Genomic DNA, 20,647 nt, shown 5'->3' on the forward strand with positions numbered 1-20,647 from the left:
ATTTTTGTTGAGTGTTGTAGAATTTAGCTCTCACAGTCTTGTAGCTATTTTTAATCCGTTTCTACACATGCCTTGGTGCCTCTTAAAATTTCTTTATTGTTTCTGCTTCTATCACCTCCCTTGGCAGCACATTCCAGGCACCTACTACCTCTGTGAAAAAAAAACTTTCCCCACCCATCTCCTTTAAAACATTCCCCCTCTCATCTTAAACCTACACCGCTAGCATTTGATATTTTCACCCTGGGAAAAAGACCATCCACCCTCTCCAGGCCTCTCAATGTTACATGCTTCCAATAGGTCACCCCCCCGTTTTTTGTCACGAGCATAAAAATCCCAAATTTGTCCAATCTCTTCTTAAAGCTAATGCACCCTAATCCAGGCAACATCCTGGTAAACCTCTTTTACACCCTCTGTCAAGCCTTCACATCCTTCCTATAGTGTGGGGACCAGAGCTGCACACAATAATGTACTCCAAATATGACCAAACTAAAGTTTTATACAACTGCAACATGACTTGCCAAATTTTATACTCATTGCCTCAGCCAATTAAGGAAAGTATGCAGTATGCAGCCTTCAGCAGCTTATCCTCTTGCACTGCCACATTCAGGGAACTATGGACTGTACCCCTGGATCCCTCTGTATATCAATGCTTCTAAGGGTCCTGCTATTTGTTGTCTACTTTCCTCTTGCAATTGAGCTCCCAAAAATGCACTCTCACACTTGTCCAGTTTAAACACCATCTGCCATTTCTCCGCCAAACTTTCCATCTGATCTATGTCCTGCTGTATTCTTTGAAAACCTTCTTCACTATCCACAACTCTATTAATTTTCATGTTGTCTACAAACTTACCAATCAGACCACCAATTTCATTCAATTCACATAAATGTGTGTGTGTGTGTATATATAGGTTGCTTGTTGACTTTGGGACCACCTTGTGATAAGAACAATAAGGTGACACAGAGTTTCAACGTGGGATCCCACTCCATTGCCCTATGAACGACGTTTCTTTTTATCCCTCACCTGTAATCGTGGACCACCAGATCCACGTCAGATGCCATATCACTTGCTCTTCACTCATCCCTAGAACATGTTGACACCAAGAACAGCTACATAAGAATCCTATTCATTGACTACAGTTCAGCCTTCAACACGATTATCCCCTCGAGACTGATTACTAAACTTAGTGATCTCTGACTAAGCCCCACTCTCTGCAACTGGATCCTGACCCACAGGCCACAGCTGAAGATTGGGGACAATATTTCATCCTCACTAACCCTCAACACTGGAGCCCTCCCCAGGGGTGGCATACTCAGCCCCCTACTGGACTCACTGTATACTCATGACTGTGTCACCAAATACCAGACTAATGCCATTTACAAGTTTGCTGATGAAACCACCTGATGAGAGTCGGTCAACTCTCAGATGGCGACGAAACAGACCACAGAGGTGGAAGACCTGGAAAAATGGTGCACTGAGAACAACCTAGCTCTTACTGCCAGCAGAACATTATTGACTTTCAGCAGGATGTTACTCATACCCCCCTACATATTAACAGCACAGAGGCGTAACGAGTGGAGAATGTCAAGCTGCTGGGCGTGGTCATCCACAACAAGCTTCGTTGGACTCTTCATGTGGATGCACTGGTTAAAAAGGCCCCACAAAGTCTCTTCTTCCTCAGGCAGCTGAGGAAATTTGGCATGACGGTGAATACCCTTCCCAACTTTTATAGGTGCACCATCAAGAGCATTCAGTCTGGATGTATCACTACCTGGTATGGAAACTTTACCATTCAAGATTGGAGATGGTTACAGAGAGTGGTGAACTCGGCCCAGACAATCCCAAAGGCCAACCTCCCACCTATAGAATCCATCAATCAGGCCCGCTGTCAAGGAAAGGCCGCCAGCATTCTCAAAGATCCATCCCACCATGGCAATATTTTTCTACAACCTCTACCATCGGGGAGAAGGTACAGAAGCCTGAACACACGCACCAGCCGGTTTCGTAATAGTTTCTGCCCCACTATTGTTAGAATACTGAATGGACTCACAAACTCTTAACATTCCCCTGTACCTGTGTTTTTGTTTTTGCTGCTGTTTACCTATTATTTACTATCTATGCTACTTAACTCTGTGATCTGCCTGTATTGCTCACAAGACAAAGCTTTTCACTGTCTCTCGGTACATGTGACAATAAATTCAGATCAATTCGATCCATAGATTTATAATATTCCAGTTCAAGGTTTTTGGTGTTTTTAGCCCACCTTCAATTTAAGCAACTGAAACATTTCTGTAATAACTTTTGAAATTCATTTCCCTGTTTACTAAAGCTCAGGTAGTATTAGTGAAATTTGAGACAGACATTCAGCTTTCCCAAGGAATTAAATTCCTTAATTCTTTGAGTGTAGATTAACTGGGCTTTCACTTGCTTAATTTATAGTCTACAAAAAGTAACACAAGACTCAAATCATGGCATCGTTTTCTAGTTAAAGGAATGAATTTACAGGATTGCATTTTATCACTGAACAGGTGACTGAAAAGTATAGTTAAAATCAACTGCTGTGCTCTTCCAGCACCACTGATCCAGAATCTGAAAAGTATAGTTCCCTAGTCTAAAAGAAAATCAGGGAATTGTTCATAGAAGTTTGATCAAATTTACCATTCCCATTCTGCTAAATGTAGCCCTTAACAAGGAGTAATTAGGTTTGGGTTTTAACTGAAGCAGGATTTCTTTTTGTTCCAACATGGGTTCATTTAAAGGGGCAGAGTCCCATTGCAAACCGAAAATTTTGAATGCAAGCTGTGACTCCTTTGCAGAGATATTCCTTTGAAAATCACAATTCCTGAAGAAACCAGTGTGACCAGTTAGCTGTATTAACAAAACACAGCTAATAAATAACATCAGGAGCATTTTCTTCACTTTGTAATCTTGGTCATCTGCAAGATTTCCAGAAATAAATCCAGGCAAAAAACAGAACATTTCTTCTCATCTAAGATTTCAGAAGAATCAGGTTTATACAGGAACAATGAACCTAAAGAATTTATTCACATTTAAATGAGTTTTTGAATCAACAGGACAATGCTTTATTAAATCAAGCATCTAAATGGACAGTCTGAATACTTGGGCAACTTGATTGAAGCTTGCTATTATGTACTTTTGTGAGATGCAAAATGCAAGTCAGTAGTACTATAGTTTAGACAGCTCCAAACAAAACGCCACACAGATGAGTGGAGTTTCCATCTCTGGCTTTTATTACAGAACTGCAACTAACCAGGATCAAGAAGCATTTAACCCATTTACAACACAGTCAGTTAGGTCACAGCATGTCTTGGCTAGGTTTCATTATGCCAACATTTACTGCTAGCCAGACTCAAGTAGAGCCTAACAGTTGCTCTTTCGCCACATTCCTTACAAAGATCCAAAATAGCCACAAGAATCATTGATTACATCAAAAAACATAGAAGCACTTCAAGCCATTCTCAATTTGTTTGCCATAACGCAACATAAGCGACCACAAAATATTGTTTTTGCTTTTTCATTGCAAGAATGGTTTTTGTGCTTTTGACTTTTTACATTTTCCTTCAAATAAAGTCAGGTCAATCACAGGATCCTTACAATGATCTGAAGGCGTCATCTGCTTCAAGGCAACCACCATCATCCTAGTGCCAAAGGAAAATCACACAGTGTGCCTCAATGACTCCCACCAGGTGGCTCTGTCCTCCATCATTATGAAGTTGATGTAGACATAGCCCACATCAACGACAGCCTCCCAGATTACACTGATCCTTTACAATTTGCCGACCATTTCAACAGATCTATGGCACTTGCCATCACCCTGGCCCTACGTTCATCCCTGGAACATCTGGATAACAAGTTTACATACATCAGGCTCTTATTTATTGACTACAGCTCCACCTTCAACACCATAATTCCAAATAAACTCACCTCTAAACTCAGTGACCTAGCTATTGGCTCCCCGCACTGGATTCTCAACTTCTTGACCCATAGACCACAATCAGTAAGAATCACAGCATCTCCTCCACCATAATCATCAACACTAGTCTTCCTTAATATACTCCTTACACATTCACAAGTGTGTGGCCAAATTCAGCTCTAACTCCATTTACAAGTCTGCTAGCGACACCATTGTTGTAGGTTGGATCTCAAACAATGACAAGGCAGAGTAGATCAGATTACTTACAGTGTGGAAACAGGCCCTTCAGCCCAATTAGTCCACACCGACCCGCCGAAGCGCACCCACCCAGACCCATTCCCCTGCATTTACCCCTGCACCTAACACTAGGGGAAATTTTAGTGTGGCCAATTCGCCTAACCTGCACATTTTTGGACTGTGGGAGGAAACCGGAGCACCCGGAGGAAACCCACGCAGACACGGGGAGAATGTGCAAACTCCACACAGTCAGTCGCCTGAGACGGGAATTGAACCCTGGTCTCTGGCGCTGTGAGGCAGCAGTGCTAACCACTGTGCTACCGTGCCGCCCACAGGAAGGATATTGAGAGTAGCATGGTGTCAAGACAACAATTGCTCCATTAACATCAACAAAACAAAGGAGCTGATTGGTAACTTCAGGAAAGAAAGTGGAGGGCACACCCCTGTCCCTATCAATGGGGCCAAGGTAGAAATGATTGACAGCGTCACTTTCCTGGGAATGACAATCACCAGCAATCTGTCCTGGTCTACCCACGTTGACATCATGGTCAAGAAATCACAACAATGTCTCCATGTCCTCAGGAGGCTAAGGAACTTCAGCATGTCCACAATGACTTTTACAAATATTTATAGATATACTGTAGAAAACATCCGATCTGGATGCATCACAACTTGGTTTGGCAACTGCTCTTCCCAAGACCACAAAGAAACCACAGCGAATTGTGAACACAGCCCAGTCCATCAGACAAACCAGCCTTCCACTCGTTGATTCCATCTATACTGCCCACTGCCTCAGGAAAGCAACCAACATAATTAAAGACCCCTGACACCACAGTTATGCTCTCTTTCAACATATTCCATTAGGCAGAAGACACAAAGTTTGAATAGATGTACAAACAGATTCAAGAACAGCTTCTTCCCCGCTGTTATCAAACCTTTCAAGGGACCTCTCAAATGCAAATCAGGTCAGACAGTAGCCAAGGAGCAGGAGAATCGATGTTTTGGGCATAAGCCCTTCATGCCTGAAACGTCAATTCTCCTCAGATACTACTTGACTGGCTGTGCTTTTCCAGCACCACACTCTCGACTCTGATCTCCAACACCTGCAGTACTCACTTTCTCCTCTCAAATGTAAATATCGATCGAATGCTTTCTTTTTCTCTGCACCTTCCCTGTGGCTATAACATTGTATCCTGTACTCTGGTCTGCTACCGATGCACTTTGTATGGCACAATCTGCCTGTACTGCATTCAAAACACCAATTTTCACTGTATCTCAGTACATGTGACAACAATAAAAACAAAATGTTTCACATTTCAGTGGAGCACAATGGTGCCTCTAATCACTGTTCTTTGGTCTAGAGAAAGTTCGGAATTTGAGGAGTCATTTAGAAAAGGTTGTGTAACTTTTACAAAAAGTTTTGTGATTCACATATGAAAGAACTGAAACCAACATGGTCATTCTAAAAGATGAGAGACTTAACAAACAATCTAGCTCATTTTCAATATATAATTTCAGTTACATCACACTGTAAACTTTTGCGATAAATTCTGTGTCTTACAATCTTATACTCCACAACCACCCGATGAAGGAGCAGCACTCCGAAAGCTAGTGCTTCCAATTAAACCTGTTGGACTATAGCCTGGTGTTGTGTGATTTTTAACTTCATTAAGAAAAGTCCCCTTAGTTCACGCAATATCTTTACCGAAGCACTAATGTAGAGCACTTTAGCTGGTACTTATCATGCAATGCATTTACGGGAATGCTCTAAAGGAACACTTTAACCAAAGGATTGTGAGTTTGATATCACCTGCTTGTAACTGAACTAAAGTCATAGAGTCATGCAGTTCTGAAACAGACCCCTTGGCCCAACTTGCTTAAACTGAACTAGTCCCATTTACCTGCATTTGGCCCATTTCCCTCTAAACATTTCCTCTCCATGTACATATCCAAATATCTTTTAAATATTGTAATTGTACCTGCCTCTCCTGCTTCCTCGGGCAGCTTGTTCCATATATGCACAACTGGCCAGGCTATGCTCTGCCACATGGAGAGTTCCATCTTCATTCAGGTTCCTGACCCACGGTTCTGCTTGTTCCCCGTGGTGGTTCGTATCTGGAGTTCTCGCTGAAGTGAGCTCCCAGCATATTTTTTCTTTTAAACATGGATTTTCTCCAGTCTTCTGGGATTGTCGATGACCACGTTGCCCCTGGTCATTCGTACGGTTACTGCCTGTTCTTTGTTCTCCTTATCTATCTTCGAGCAGTTTCATGCTGTTTTTAAAATCAGCCTGAGCCATTAAACTGCCACAATGACTCCATAATTCTCAGACTACAATTAGCAGCGAGTGTTGAAACTTTCCATAGCGATGTCCTTTTGGGATGTTTATTGCAATTAATCAGGTTTCAATGAAACAATGCCCCTTCTACTCAGTGACTGCTCCTGACACCAACTGTGTCTAGTTAATTAACCAGCTTTCGGCTGTCACTATTCACCGGATTCTCAGTCCGGCTCAGCAGCTCAGGCCAGGGCTGCTCACACAGAAACATGTCCAGACCCGTTTCAGCAGTTCACCATTGTCCATGTTTCTTCCAAGATCTTAGCTGTTAGCCAAATACCACATTCAATCCTTTGATCCATTAGATCATTCATTATCTATGCATCACTCATTTCACCAGTTCAATGCCTTTGGGATCCATCTACCTCTCAAACCTCTACAATGGCATCAGCAGCAATATATGTGCTATTTACTTCCAATACATATTCATTACAGCCATGCATTTAAGTGGTTAATCATCTCATTTCTAAACCTTGAATGGACCAGTTGTTGGTCAATCTCTGATTAATCCACAATTTCCCATGATGCATTAATATCAATAGGACAGTTTGTTACACCAAAGCAAATCCCAGCAGTATAGCTAAGTGAGAAATAATACAAACCTATGAATTATTATCTATATTCAGTCCCAGAACCACAGTAATTTCTAATTTCTTTAATTTTATTCTTAATCTTCTCAACCCTTTGTTCTACTTCCACATAAGGAGGAATTGAAAGGAACACACAAAACCTAATCTGTGTTAGCTGCTCTGCTACTAGTTCTATTTAATGGTACCTTAAATATTTGTACACAAGTCAATATTGGTGCACAAAAGTACAAACCCCACTGCCTTTCTTTGCTATTGTGCATAACCTACATAATAATCCATGGTATCCATGGTTTGGAGGTGCCGGTGTTGGACTGTGGTGGACAAAGTTAAAAATCACACAACACCAGGTTATAGTCCAACAGGTTTAATTGGAAGCGCTAGCTTTCGGAGCGCTGCTCCTTCATCAGGTGGTTGTGGAGGACACAATTGTAAGACACAGAATTTATAGCAAAAGTTTACAGTGTGATGTAACTGAAATTACACATTGAAAAATCCCTTGATTGTTTGTTAAGACTCTCATCTGTTAGAATGACCATGTTAGCTTCACTTCTTTCATATGTAAATCACAAAACATTTTTTAAAAGTTACATTCTCAGGTTAACTGTAACAATAGGTGTCAGCCCAGATAAGTGTTGAAGGTGTTAGCCCCCTGTGTGCTGCTGTCTGTGCCATAATGTTTAGACTGATTCTCATCTAAAAAGTGAGTTCACAGAGTCTTACATGGATTCATGCAGTTTTTGAGCAAAGTACAATGTAACTCTGCAAGTACAAATTCACCCCACAGACGTATGTGTGTGTGTATGCATATGGTGTGTGCATGCATGCGCACGTGTGTTGTGTGTGGGATAATGTGTCTGGGGTGGGGGGTTCTAATTGTCTATGAGAGAAAGTGTATGTGTATGTGTGAGAGTGTGTGTGTGAATATAAAGAGGTCTAATTCTGTGAGAGGGTGCATGTGAGAGTGTGGGAGTGTATGTCTCTGTAGGTATGTGTGAGAGTATCGGTGTATAGGAAAGAGTATCGGTGTATCTGTGTCTGTGTGTAGGAGTGTCAGTGTATGTGTATAGTGCAATGGTGATCACCTGTAATGTGACATGAACCAAGGTCCCAGTTGAGGCCCTCCCTATGGGTACCGAACTTAGCTATCAGCCTCTGCTCGGCCACTTTTCGCTGCTGCCTGTCCCGAAGTCTGCCTTGGAGGATGGTCACCCGAAGGTCCGAGGTTGAATGTCCTGGACCACCGAAGTGTTCCCCAACTGGGGAGGAACATTCCTGTCTGTTGATTATTGTGCGGTGTCCATTCATCTGTTGCTGTAGCCTCTGCTCAGTTTCACCAATATACCTCAGGGCATATACCAATATAGCTCCTTGCCTGCAGTGTATGAGATAGACAACGCGTAGGGAACTCTGAAGGACTGATGGATCCCTGCGCGCCCTCATCCCACGTACTTCTCGTGTAGGCGACTTCTACTGCCTTCCAAACATACACAAAGCCAATATACCAGGACGTCCCATCGTATCAGGCAATGGGACTCTGTGTGAGAACCTCTCTGGCAATGTCGAAGGCAGCTTGAAACCCATTGTACAGGAGACTCCCAATTTCTGTCGCGACACGACACATTTCTTACAGAAACTCAGCACCCACGGACCAATCAAACCGGGAACATTCCTCGTCACAATGGACGTTTCAGCACTCTACACCAGCATCCCCCACAAGGATGGCATCGTGGCAACAGCCTCAGTACTCAACACCAACAACTGCCGATCTCCAAACACCATCCTACAACCCATCTGCTTTATTCTCGATCACAACGTCTTCACCTTTGACAACCAGTTCTTCATCCAGACACACAGAACAGCCATGGGGACCAAATTTGCACCCCAATATGCCAACATCTTCATGCATAGGTTCGAACAAGATTTCTTCTCTATGCAGGACCTCCAACCAACATTATACACCGGGTACATTGACGACATTTTCTTCCTCTGGACCCACGGTGATATCACTGTTTTATCAGTGACTCCTCAACAAGTTTCATCCCACCATCAAACTCACCATGGACTATTCTCTACTATCTGTCTCATTCTTGGACACATGCATCTCCATCAAGGAGGAGCACCTACTGCAAACCCACTGACACCTCACAATGCTACACTTCTCCAGCTTCCACTCAAAACATAGTAAAACAGCCATCCCCTATGGGCAAGCCCTATGCGTACACCGGATCTGTTCAGATGAGGAGGAACATGATGGGCACCTGGAAGTACTCTGGGATGCCCTCATAAGAACGGGGTATGATGCCCAACTCATCGACCGCCAGTTCCAACATACCACAGCAAGGAACCATAATGACCTCCTCAGGAGACAGACACATGCTGCAACCGACAAGGTACCCTTCCTTGTCCAGTACTTCCCAGGAGCCAAAAAACTGGGCCATGTTCTTCACAGCCTGCAACACATTATCAATGGGGATGAGTACCTCGCTAAGACTTTCCCCACACCTTCACTGCTCGCCTTTAAACAACCACCAAACCTTAAACAGATCATGGTTCATAGCAAACTGCCCGGCTTTCAGGACAACTCCATACAACCCTGTCATGGTAGGCTCTGCAAGACATGTCAGAGTGTCGACACGAATACCACCATTACACATGGGGACACTTCCCACCATGAACGTGGCAGGTACTCATGCGACGGGGCCAACGTTGTCTCTCTCATACGCTGCGGGCAAGGATGCCCTGAGGCATGGTACATTGGCGAGGCCAAGCAGAGGCTACGGCAATGGATGAATGGGCACTGCACAACAATCAACAGACCATCGGGTGACCATCCTCCAAGGCAGACTTCGGGACAGGCAGCAGCGAAAAGTGGCTGAGCAGAGGCTGATAGCTAAGTTCGGTACCCATAGGGAGGGCCTCAACTGGGACCTTGGGTTCATGTCACATTACAGGTGATCACCATTGCACTATACGCACACAGAGATACTCCTACACACACACACACACACCCTCTCACAGACTTAGCCCCCTTTACACATATACACTCTCTCTCAAAGACACTCACAGCCCCTCACCCCAGACACACACACCACATGCACACATACATATATATGTTTGTGGGGTGAATTTGTACTTGCAGAGTTACATTGTACTTTGCTCAAAAAAATGCACAGATCCATGTAAGACTCTGTTAACTCAGTCTAAACATTATGGCACAGACAGCACAATACAGGGGCCAACACCTTCAACACTTTCACCTGCTGACACCAATTGTTAAAGTTAACCTGAGAATGTAACTTTTAAAACAAGTTTTGTGATTTACATATGAAAGAAGTGAAGCTAACATGGTCATTCTAACAGATGAGAGACTTAACAAACAATCAACGCCTTTTTCAATGTATAATTTCAGTTACATCACACTGTAAACTTTTGCTATAAATTCTGTGTCATACAATTGTGCCCTCCATAACCACCTGTTGGAGTATAACCTGGTGTTGTGAGATTTTTAATATGGTATCCACGGCCTCGAATTTCTGATGCTTTGAGATACTGCTTTATGGGTTCTGGATGTCTTGATGTAACTCTACAACTAGTTCTCTCTGTTGATACTGTAGCTCCATCAGTCACAAGGTATATTTTCCAGTCCATCTTTTGGTGCCTATTATTAAGATCAAATACCATGTGTGGATGTATATATAGTTTTAAAATCTGATGCACATATTAAACAATACCAATATCTGGTCGGCATGGATGGGTTGGACCGAAGGGTCTGTTTTCATGCTGTACATCTCTATGACTCCATAATACCAGTTCTATCATTTGATTTCCCATAGTTAGGAGTAAGTACTTTGTCCTGACAAGATTTTTTTCTAAATCCGAGATCAGCCATCCAGATTGAAATATACATTATAGATTATAAATGATGTTTCTTCCAGACTTGTAGAGGAAAGGCTGGCAAACAATATCTTAGAGGACACAGACTTGGCCTAATGGATGCCAATCTGTTTCTGACCCATCGAGTGAGCTCTGGGAAGTGTTCTGCACTCCAAACCCATTTCTGGGGAGTTTGATTATTCTGGATTCACAGTCAGCTGAAGGCATTTGAGAAGAAAATGAAACCGTGCCCGGTGGCAGCAGAGAAATTGCTGCTGAGAGTTCGGCTGGAGCTGGTTGCTACTGACTTGGGAAGAGCTGCAAAAGGAGTAAGAGTCGAAGAGTGTGGTGCTGGAAAAGTACAGCTAGTCAGGCAGCATCCGAGGAGCTGGTGAGTTGATGTTTCGGACATCAGCCCTTCATCAGGAATGCTTTTCCAGCTCATTCCTGATGAAGGGCTTAAGCCCAAAACGTCGCTTCTCCTGCTCCTCGGATGCTGCCTGACCTGTTGTGCTTTTCCAGCACCACACTCTTTGGCTCTGACTCTCCAACATCTGCAGTCCTCACTTTCTCCTGAAAAAGGAGTAGGTTGGGTAGATACATCCTGATTCTCAATTTCCTCTAAAACCACGTGGTTTTCTCCAGCATCCAACATTATGTTGAGGGAATTGCTGTTCTGTATGCCCCTCCCCCCACCCCCAAAACAGCTTTAATTGTTTTGTGGTAGCTTTTCCCCTTGTCTAATAGGACCTTACAGAGAGTGAGTTGCCTTATCCACAGCAGAGTTAGGGCCCACATACCTCAGAGCCAATAAGGTCACCAGTTGGTCATCAGAGTATTATTTTCTCCCAATGTTTAGCTCAGCAAGCTGGACCTTCCTGCCAAAGTAGATTTCACTTTAATTTTTCCTCTGTTGCACTGTCACTGCTATTACTACTTGAACAGCTTGAATGTTTTTCAGGTGCCTTTATACAAATTTCCCTGGTTCAAGTCCAGCGCCTCTGGTTCAGGTAGATTTAATCCTAACAGGACCTCAGTCTCTCTCATGGAGTGTCCCATCATTAAGTGTGGGGTAAATCCCGTTCTGGGTAAATCATGATTAGGAGGGTGGTATCACATTCCAAGTGAAGTGATTTTGTTGTACTGTCTCTCGAATGATGGTTTTCAAAATTCTGTTCATTCTTACAACTACATCGCTTGTTTGCGGTTGAAAGGCTATTTTTGATTTATTCCTGACTGGGCCACGAGGTTTTGTATCATTTTGGCAGCAAAGTGTGTTCCTTGGTCAGCTTCCATACTTCAGGAGGCTAAATCATGTACACATGCATTAGGTTATAATGTTTGCAATTATCTTAGCTACGTGTGTTACTTCATGTGAAATCTGCCAGGGTTTAAGCCTCTCTGGGTCCTTGCTTTGCCAATCCATCCGTCCAGATATTCTTTTGTGGAGATGACCTGCGGTGTGCCTTTACCTTAAATTATCCCATAATCCCTGCCTGATGCTTGATTGAGAATGAATGCAAGAAGTCTTCAGAGGGCAATGGTTTTCCATCTTTGGCCAAAAACCCTCTCAAATCCCCCATCAGGCCAGGGATTGCTGCAGATATACAACCTACTGGAATATATGTCAGCTGAGGTCAGGGATTTCTTGGGATAGCTCGCTACGTATGCTATTTCTGCTAGTTCTGTAGCTTGTGCACTCCCACTGCATGGGAGTTGTAATGCTATTTGTATTTCGGGAACACTTTGCTGTCCTCCGTATATTTCACATCCTGTTCTCCTAACTCCCTCCTCTACCATTGAAGAGTCACCAATAAAAAAAATGTTTAATCTCTCTTTTCTCCCCCATTTTGTTTTGGCCCAAATGATTCCTTGAGGAGATATGTTGTCCAGGCCTGTTGGCCACCGTGTGGTGTAGCCCTTGTAGATGCTGTCCATGCCTGGCCACCGTGTGGTGTAGCCCTTGTAGATGCTGTCCATGCCTGGCCACCGTGTGGTGTAGCCCTTGTCGATGCTGTCCATGCCTGGCCACCGTGTGGTGTAGCCCTTGTCGATGCTGTCCATGCCTGGCCACCGTGTGGTGTAGCCCTTGTAGATGCTGTCCATGCCTGGCCACCGTGTGGTGTAGCCCTTGTCGATGCTGTCCATGCCTGGCCACCGTGTGGTGTAGCCCTTGTCGATGCTGTCCATGCCTGGCCACCGTGTGGTGTAGCCCTTGTAGATGCTGTCCATGCCTGGCCACCGTGTGGTGTAGCCCTTGTCGATGCTGTCCATGCCTGGCCACCGTGTGGTGTAGCCCTTGTCGATGCTGTCCATGCCTGGCAGTTAAGGAGTTTGCTCCTGTTGATGATGTCGCTGCTAAGAATATGGGTGTGTGGGTTCTTTAGACAGCAGGGCCCATTGGGAAATATAATTTTGACTCAGTGTCATTGTTAACACGTCCATCTAGTAAAAGCTAAATTGCGACAATATTCCTTCAGAATTATAAAATGTTTCAGACAAATGATGAGGAATACAGCACCACCTTGCAAATGACTGATGGGGGTCTTTCACATGGCGTTAATCCCTGTTCAACTGGGTCGAGATGGTTACCAGAAGGAGTTGCCCGTGCGATTCCCGAAAGACTGCTGAAAGGGTCAGGGTCATAGCGACAAGTTCAAAGTCAAAGGGTAAGCTTGCGATTATCAAAGCTGGTTAACTAGCCAGTGCTTATTCAATTGCAACAATGGCTTAAGTATTTTGGTCTCCCCACACCATAGAGTGTTTTTCTTCATTAAGTCTGATTATGGGGCCAATATAATGCGGTAAAACTCTCAATATGGTTTCGGCAATAACCTTTGATCTAAAAAGCACCCGAGGGATGTCTCAACTTGCCCCCTCACATGACCTGAATGACATTCATCCGGTTTTCATCCACCTCTTTAACCCTGCGTGATGATAAAACCCAAGCAGGTGACCAACCTGGACCTTTTTAGGTTCCCCCTCAGCCCCAAAATTAGCCAATAGTGTTTACAATTCACTGAGGAGCTGCAGATGCTCAGTCTGTAAAGCATCCATATGCTGCAGCAAGCAAACAAAGACCAACAGAATCCTAAGCTAGTTTTTGGGTGAAAAGTGGAGGGAGAGAGTTATGAAAGCTCTGGGGTAGACATCCAAGTGTACAGGTGTCTTCAATGTAAAAGTGAATTAAAACTGGCAGAACCCATTAATGTCCAAGACCAGGAATCACTTCACTAATGGACATTGTCTCCTCATAGTTTTTAGATGAGTCACCGCAGTAGAGCTGTCTGAGGAATAATTTTATTCGACTTTCTGTAGTCAATGGTTACCTGCCATGAACCATGTGGCTTCCAAACAGACCACATTGGAGAGTTATCGGTAGTGCCCTGATCGTGCACTTTCACGTTTGTGAATTGCGTTTTTTTTTCCTGATTAGTCTGGATCTATACTTCGCAATTGTTCCTTTTCATATCCCATGTTTGTTGATAGCTAGTCAGGCTGATGAGCGTTTGGCAGATAGTCTGGAATTTTCTCAATTGCTCGATCTTCCTCTCCAGTTCTCTTAATCTTTTCTTCATTTATCCTCAACGTCTTGCTCATATAATTCCTCCAAAGAACATGTTACAGTGACATCTTTATAATAATTTCATCTTTCTTTCACCAAACTGTTCCTTTGCAGTGGCCCCTAATCTCTTAACTACTGGTCCTGGAACGGTTGGGGTGATTCCTTTATATTTCTGCCTATTGAATCACTTACCTTGCACACATTTTGGTGATGGTGACCACAATTCTGTGACTTTCACCTTGGTTATGGAGAGAGATAGGTGCGTGCAACAGGGCAGGTTTTACAATTGGGGGAAGGGTAAACACGATGCTGCAAGACAGGATCTGAGGAGCATAAATTGGGAGCATAGGCTGTCAGGGAAGGATGTCGTTGAAATGGGGAACTTTTTCAAGGAACAGATACGATGTGTCCTTGATAAGTATGTACCTGTCAGGCAGGAAAGAGATGGTTGTGTGAGGGAACCTTGGTTGACGAGGGAGGTTGAATGTCTTGTAAGGAGGCTTACATAAGGTTGAGGAAACAAGGTTCAGACAGAGCCTTGGAGGGATACAGGATAGCCAGGAGGGAGCTGAAGAAAGGGATTAGGAGAGCTAAGAGAGGGCATGAAAAATATTTGGCGAGTAGGATCAAGGATAACCCCAAGGCCTTTTATGCGTATGTGAGAAACATGAGAATGGCGAGAACGAGGGTAGGTCCGATCAAGGACAGTAGTGGGAGACTGTGTATTGAGTCAGAAGAGATAGGAGAGGTCTTGAATGAGTACTTTTCTTCAGTATTTACAAATGAGAGGGACCGTATTATTGAAGAGGAGAGTATGAAACGGACTGGTAAGCTAGAGGAGATACTTGTTAGGAAGGAAGATGTTTGGGCAGTTTGAAAAACTTGAGGATAGACAAGTCCCCCGGGCCTGACGGGATATATCCTAGGATTATGTGGGAAGCAAGAGAGAAAATTGCAGAACCGTTGGCAATGATCCTTTCATCTTCACTGTCAATGGGGGTGGTGCCAGGGGACTGGAGAGTGGCAAATGTTGTGCCCCTGTTCAAAAAAGGGAATAGGGATAACCCCGGGAATTTTAGGCCAGTTAATCTTACTTCGGTGGTAGGCAAAGTCATGGAAAGGGTACTGAGGGATAGGATTTATGAGTATCTGGAAAAACACTGCTTAATTAGGGTCAGCCAGCACGGATTTGTGAGGGGTAGGTCTTGCCTTACAAGTCTTATTGAATTCTTTGAGGAGGTGACCAAGCATGTGGATGAGGATAGAGCAGTGGATGTAGTATACATGGATTTTAGTAAGGAGGAAGTGAGGTCTGCAGATGCTGGAGATCAGAGCTGAAAATGTGTTGCTGGAAAAGCGCAGCAGGTCAGGTAGCATCCAGGGAACAGGAGAATCGATGTTTCGGGCATAAGCCCTGCTTCAGGAATGAGGAAAGTTTGTCCAGCAGGCTAAGATAAAAGGTAGGAAGGAGGGACTTGGGGGAGGGGCGTCGGAAATGCGATAGGTGGAAAGAGGTCAAAGGGAGGGTGATAGGTCAGACTGGGGTGGGGGCGGAGGTGTCAGGAAGAAGATTGCAGGTTAGGAAGGCGGTGCTGAGTTCGATGGATTTGACTGAGACAAGCTGGGGGGAGGGGAAATGAGGAAACTGGTGAAATCCGAGTTCATCCCTTGTGGTTGGAGAGTTCCTAGGCGGAAGATGAGGCGCTCTTCCTCCAACCGTCGTGTTGTTGTGGTCTGGCGATGGAGGAGTCCAAAGACCTGCATATCCTTGGTGGAGTGGGAGGGGGAGTTGAAGTGTTGAGCCACAGGGTGGTTGGGTTGGTCGGTCCGGGTGTCCCAGAGGTGTTCTCTGAAACGCTCCGCAAGTAGGCAGCCTGTCTCCCCAATATAGAGAAGGCCACATCGGGTGCAGAGAATGCAATAGATGATGTGTGTGGAGGTGCAGGTGAATCTGTGGCGGATATGGAAGTTTCCTTTGGGGCCTTGGAGGGAGGTGAGGGGGGAGGTGTGGGCGCAAGTCTCGCACCTCCTGCGGTTGCAGGGGAAGGTGCCGGGAGTGGAGGTTGGGTTGGTGGGGGGTGTGGATCTGACGAGGGAGTCACGGAGGGAGTGGTCTTTACGGAATGCTGATAGGGGAGGGGAGGGAAATATATCCTTGGTGGTGGGGTCCGTTTGGAGGTGGCGGAAATGACGGCGGATGATGCGCTGTACATGGAGATTGGTGGGGTGGTAGGTGAGGACCAGTGGGGTTCTGTCCTGGTGGCGGTTGGAGGGGCGGGGCTCAAGGGCAGCGGAGCGGGAAGTGGAAGAGATGGGGTGGAGAGCATCGTCGACCACGTCGGGGGGGAAATTGCGGTCATTGAGAAAGGAGGCCATCTGGGTTGTACGTTTTTGGAACTGGTCCTCCTGGGAGCAGATGCGGCAGAGACGAAGGAATTGGGAGAATGGGATGGCGTTTTTACAGGGAGCAGGATGGGAGGAGGTGTAGTCCAGGTAGCTGTGGGAGTCGGTCGGTTTGTAGTAGATGTCCGTGTTGATTCGGTTGCCTGAGATAGAAATAGAAAGGTCGAGGAAGGGGAGGGAGGAATCTGAGACTGTCCAGGTGAATTTGAGGTCGGGGTGGAAGGTGTTGGTGAAGTGGATGAACTGGTCAACCTCCTCGTGGGAGCACGAGGCGGCGCCGATACAGTCAGTCATCGATGTAGCGGAGGAAGAGGTGGGGGGTGGGGCCAGTGTAGTTGCGGAAGATGTATTGTTCCACATATCCTACGAAGAGGCAGGCATAGCTGGGGCCCATGTGGGTGCCCATGGCTACTCCTTTGGTTTGGAGGAAGTGGGAGGATTGGAAAGAGAAGTTGTTCAGGGTGAGGACCAGTTCAGTCAGTCGAAGGAGGGTGTCAGTGGAAGGGTACTGGTTGGTACGGCGGGAAAGGAAGAAGCGGAGGGCTTTGAGTCCTTCGTGATGGGGGATGGAGGTGTACAGGGACTGGATGTCCATGGTGAAGATAAGGCGTTGGGAACGGGGAAGCGAAAATCATGGAGGTGGTGGAGGGCATGGGTGGTGTCCCGAACGTAGGTGGGGAGTTCTTGGACTAAGGGGGACAGGACCGTGTCGAGGTATGCGGAGATGAGTTCGGTGGGGCAGGAGCAGGCGGAGACAATGGGTCGGCCGGGGCAGTCAGGTTTGTGGATTTGGGCAGGAGGTAGAAGCGGGAGGTGCGGGGTTGTGGGACTATGAGGTTGGAGGCGGTGGATGGGAGGTCCCCTGAGGTGATGAGGTTATGGACGGTCTGGGAGATGATGGTTTGGTGGTGGGGGGTGGGGTCATGGTCAAGGGGGCAGTAGGAGGAGGTATCTGCGAGCTGGCGTTTGGCCTCAGCGGTGTAGAGGTCGGTGCGCCAAACTACTACCGCGCCTCCCTTGTCTGCTGGTTTGATAGTGAGGTTAGGGTTGCAACGGAGGGAGTGGAGGGCTGCGCGTTCCGAGGGTGAGAGGTTGGAGTGGGTGAGAGGGGTGGGGGAGTTCAGGTGACGGTTAATATCGCGGCGGCAGTTGGCTATGAAGAGGTCGAGGGCAGGTAGGAGGCCAGCACGGGGTGTCCAGGTGGACGGGGTGTGTTGGAGGCGGGAGAAGGGGTCGTCAGAGGGTGGGTGGGAGTCTTGGTTGAAGAAGAAGGCACGGAGGCGAAGGCGGCGGAAGAATTGTTCGATGTCACGCCGTGTGTTGAACTCATTAATCCGAGAGCGTAGGGGAATGAAGGTGAGGCCTCTGCTGAGGACTGATCTTTCATCCTCAGAGAGGGGTAGGTCTGGAGGGATGGTGAAAACACGGCAGGGCTGGGAGCTAGGACCTGGTGTGGGGCTGGAGCTGGGTTAGGCCTGGGGGCGGGGACGCAGATCGGCGAAGGGGCGGGGTTAGACGTGGTGACGGATATAGGCATGGGGGCGGGGTTAGGCATGCAGTCGGAGATCGGCGAAGGGGCGGGGTTAGGCGTGGTGACGGAGATTGTCGTGGGGGCGGGGTTAGGCGTGGTGACGGAACTTGGCGGGTGGGCGGGGTTAGACATGGAGATCGGCGTGGGGGCAGAGACACATGCAGCGTTGTGGTCGTGTAGATTAGTAACGTCACTGGGGATTTTAGTAAGGCATTTGATAAGGTTCCTCATGGTAGGCTTATGTGGAAAGTCAGGAGGCATAGGATAGTGGGAAGTTTGGCCAGTTGGATAGAAAACTGGCTAACCGGTCGAAGTCAGAGAGTGGTGGTAGATGGTAAATATTCAGCCTGGAGCCCAGTTACAAGTGGAGTTTTGCAGGGGTCAGATCTGGGTTCTCTGCTGCTTGAGTCGAAGGGTGGGTCAGTAAATTTGCAGACGATACGAAGATTAGTGGAGTTGTGGATAGTGAGGAGGGCTGTTGTTGGCTGCAAAGGGACTTAGATATGATGCAGAGTTGGGCTGAGGAGTGGCAGATGGAGTTCAACCCTGTCAAGTGTGAGGTTGTCCATTTTGGAAGGACAAATAAGAATGCGGAATACAGGGTTAACGGTAGGGTTCTTAGTAACGTGGAGGAGCAGAGGAATCTTGGGATCTATGTTCATAGATCTTTGAAAGTTGCCACTCAGGTGGATAGAGCTTGTAAGAAGACCTATGGTGTATTAGCGTTCATTAGCAGAGGGATTGAATTCAAGAGTCGTGAGGTGATGTTGCAGCTGGTCAGGACTTTGGTTAGGCCACATTTGGAGTATTGTGTGCAGTTCTGGTCGCCTCATTTTAGGAAAGATGTGGAAGCTTTGGAGAGGGTGCAGAGAAGATTTACCAGGATGTTGCCTGGAATGGAGAATAGGTCGTACGAGGATAGGTTGAGCGTGCTAGGCCTTTTCTCATTGGAACGGAGAAGGATGAGGGGTGACTTGGTAGAGGTTTATCAGATGATCAGGGGAGTAGATAGAGTAGACAGTCAGAGACTTTTTCCCCGGGTACAACAGAGGGTTACAAGGGGACATAAATTTAAGGTGAAGGGTGGAAGGTATAGGGGGGATATCAGGGGTAGGTTCTTTACCCAGAAAGTGGTGGGGGCATGGAATGCACTGCCTGTGGGAGTGGCAGAGTCAAAATCATTTGTGACCTTTAATCTGCAATTGGATAGGTACATGAATAGGTGGTTAAGCTAGGACAAATGTTCGGCACAACATTGTGGGCCGAAGGGCCTGTTCTGTGCTGTATTGTTCTACGTTCTATGTTCTATTTGGTAAAGCTACACCACCATGAATCCTCTTAAATTACTACTTTTCCTTCTCCTATTTAGATCCCCCCAGGATCTTCCTTCAGTTGCTGAGTTCTCCTTTCTCCAGGTGATCCAGACTCAGTGAATGATTTAATTACATCCCTGGACCACCCGAGGAGGCCAGCTGGTGACTGTAATGGCCTTACAGTCAGCTGGAGAAAGTCAAGACTATGCTCACAGCACACAATCCTAAATGGCTCTCACTGGATTCCCAAAAATCCCCGTAAATGTATGCAACACTTTACTGAAGAACTTAGGTGGAACACTTTCAACGGTACTTTCCATACAATACTTTTACAGGAATGCTTCAAGTGTCCTATGGAGTCCAGCCCTTTACAGAACTACATGCAAAACTAGATAGAGCACGTTTACTGAAGGGTTGAGAGTGAGATATTACCGACTTGTAACTGAACTGGCCAGGCTATGCTCTGCCACATGGAGGGTTCCACCTTCATTCAGGTTCCTGACCCACGGTTCTGCTTGTTCCCCGTGGTGGTTCGTATCTGGAGTTCTCGCTGAAGTGAGCTCCCAGCATATTTTTTCTTTTAAACATGGATTTTCTCCAGTCTTCTGGGATTGTCGATGACCACGTTGCCCCTGGTCATTCGTACGGTTACTGCCTGTTCTTTGTTCTCCTTATCTATCTTCGAGCAGTTTCATGCTGTTTTTAAAATCAGCCTGAGCCATTAAACTGCCACAATGACTCCATAATTCTCAGACTACAATTAGCAGCGAGTGTTGAAACTTTCCATAGCGATGTCCTTTTGGGATGTTTATTGCAATTCATCAGGTTTCAATGAAACAAGGCCCCTTCTACTCAGTGACTGCTC

General features: G+C 45.9%; 1 protein-coding gene across 7 annotated transcripts in view; it reads right to left on the minus strand.

Annotated features, from left to right (window-relative positions):
• Positions 1–20,647, minus strand: part of zbtb38 (zinc finger and BTB domain containing 38) — a 143,608-nt gene that overhangs the window by 70,983 nt on the left and 51,978 nt on the right. Inside the window, exon 1 of one of the 7 annotated variants that reach the window (XM_087993297.1) lies at positions 20,215–20,255. The exons of the other annotated variants lie outside the window; for them this stretch is intronic. The gene's annotated coding sequence lies outside the window, so the exon portion shown is untranslated. Of the gene's footprint in view, positions 1–20,214; positions 20,256–20,647 lie in introns of those variants that run through there. 7 annotated transcript variants of the gene reach the window in all.

The sequence above is a fragment of the Chiloscyllium plagiosum genome, unplaced genomic scaffold (assembly GCF_037043375.1).
Source record: "Chiloscyllium plagiosum isolate Xiang-an unplaced genomic scaffold, Cpla_swu_hap1 HiC_scaffold_13, whole genome shotgun sequence".
Taxonomy (NCBI): Eukaryota; Metazoa; Chordata; class Chondrichthyes; order Orectolobiformes; family Hemiscylliidae; genus Chiloscyllium; species Chiloscyllium plagiosum.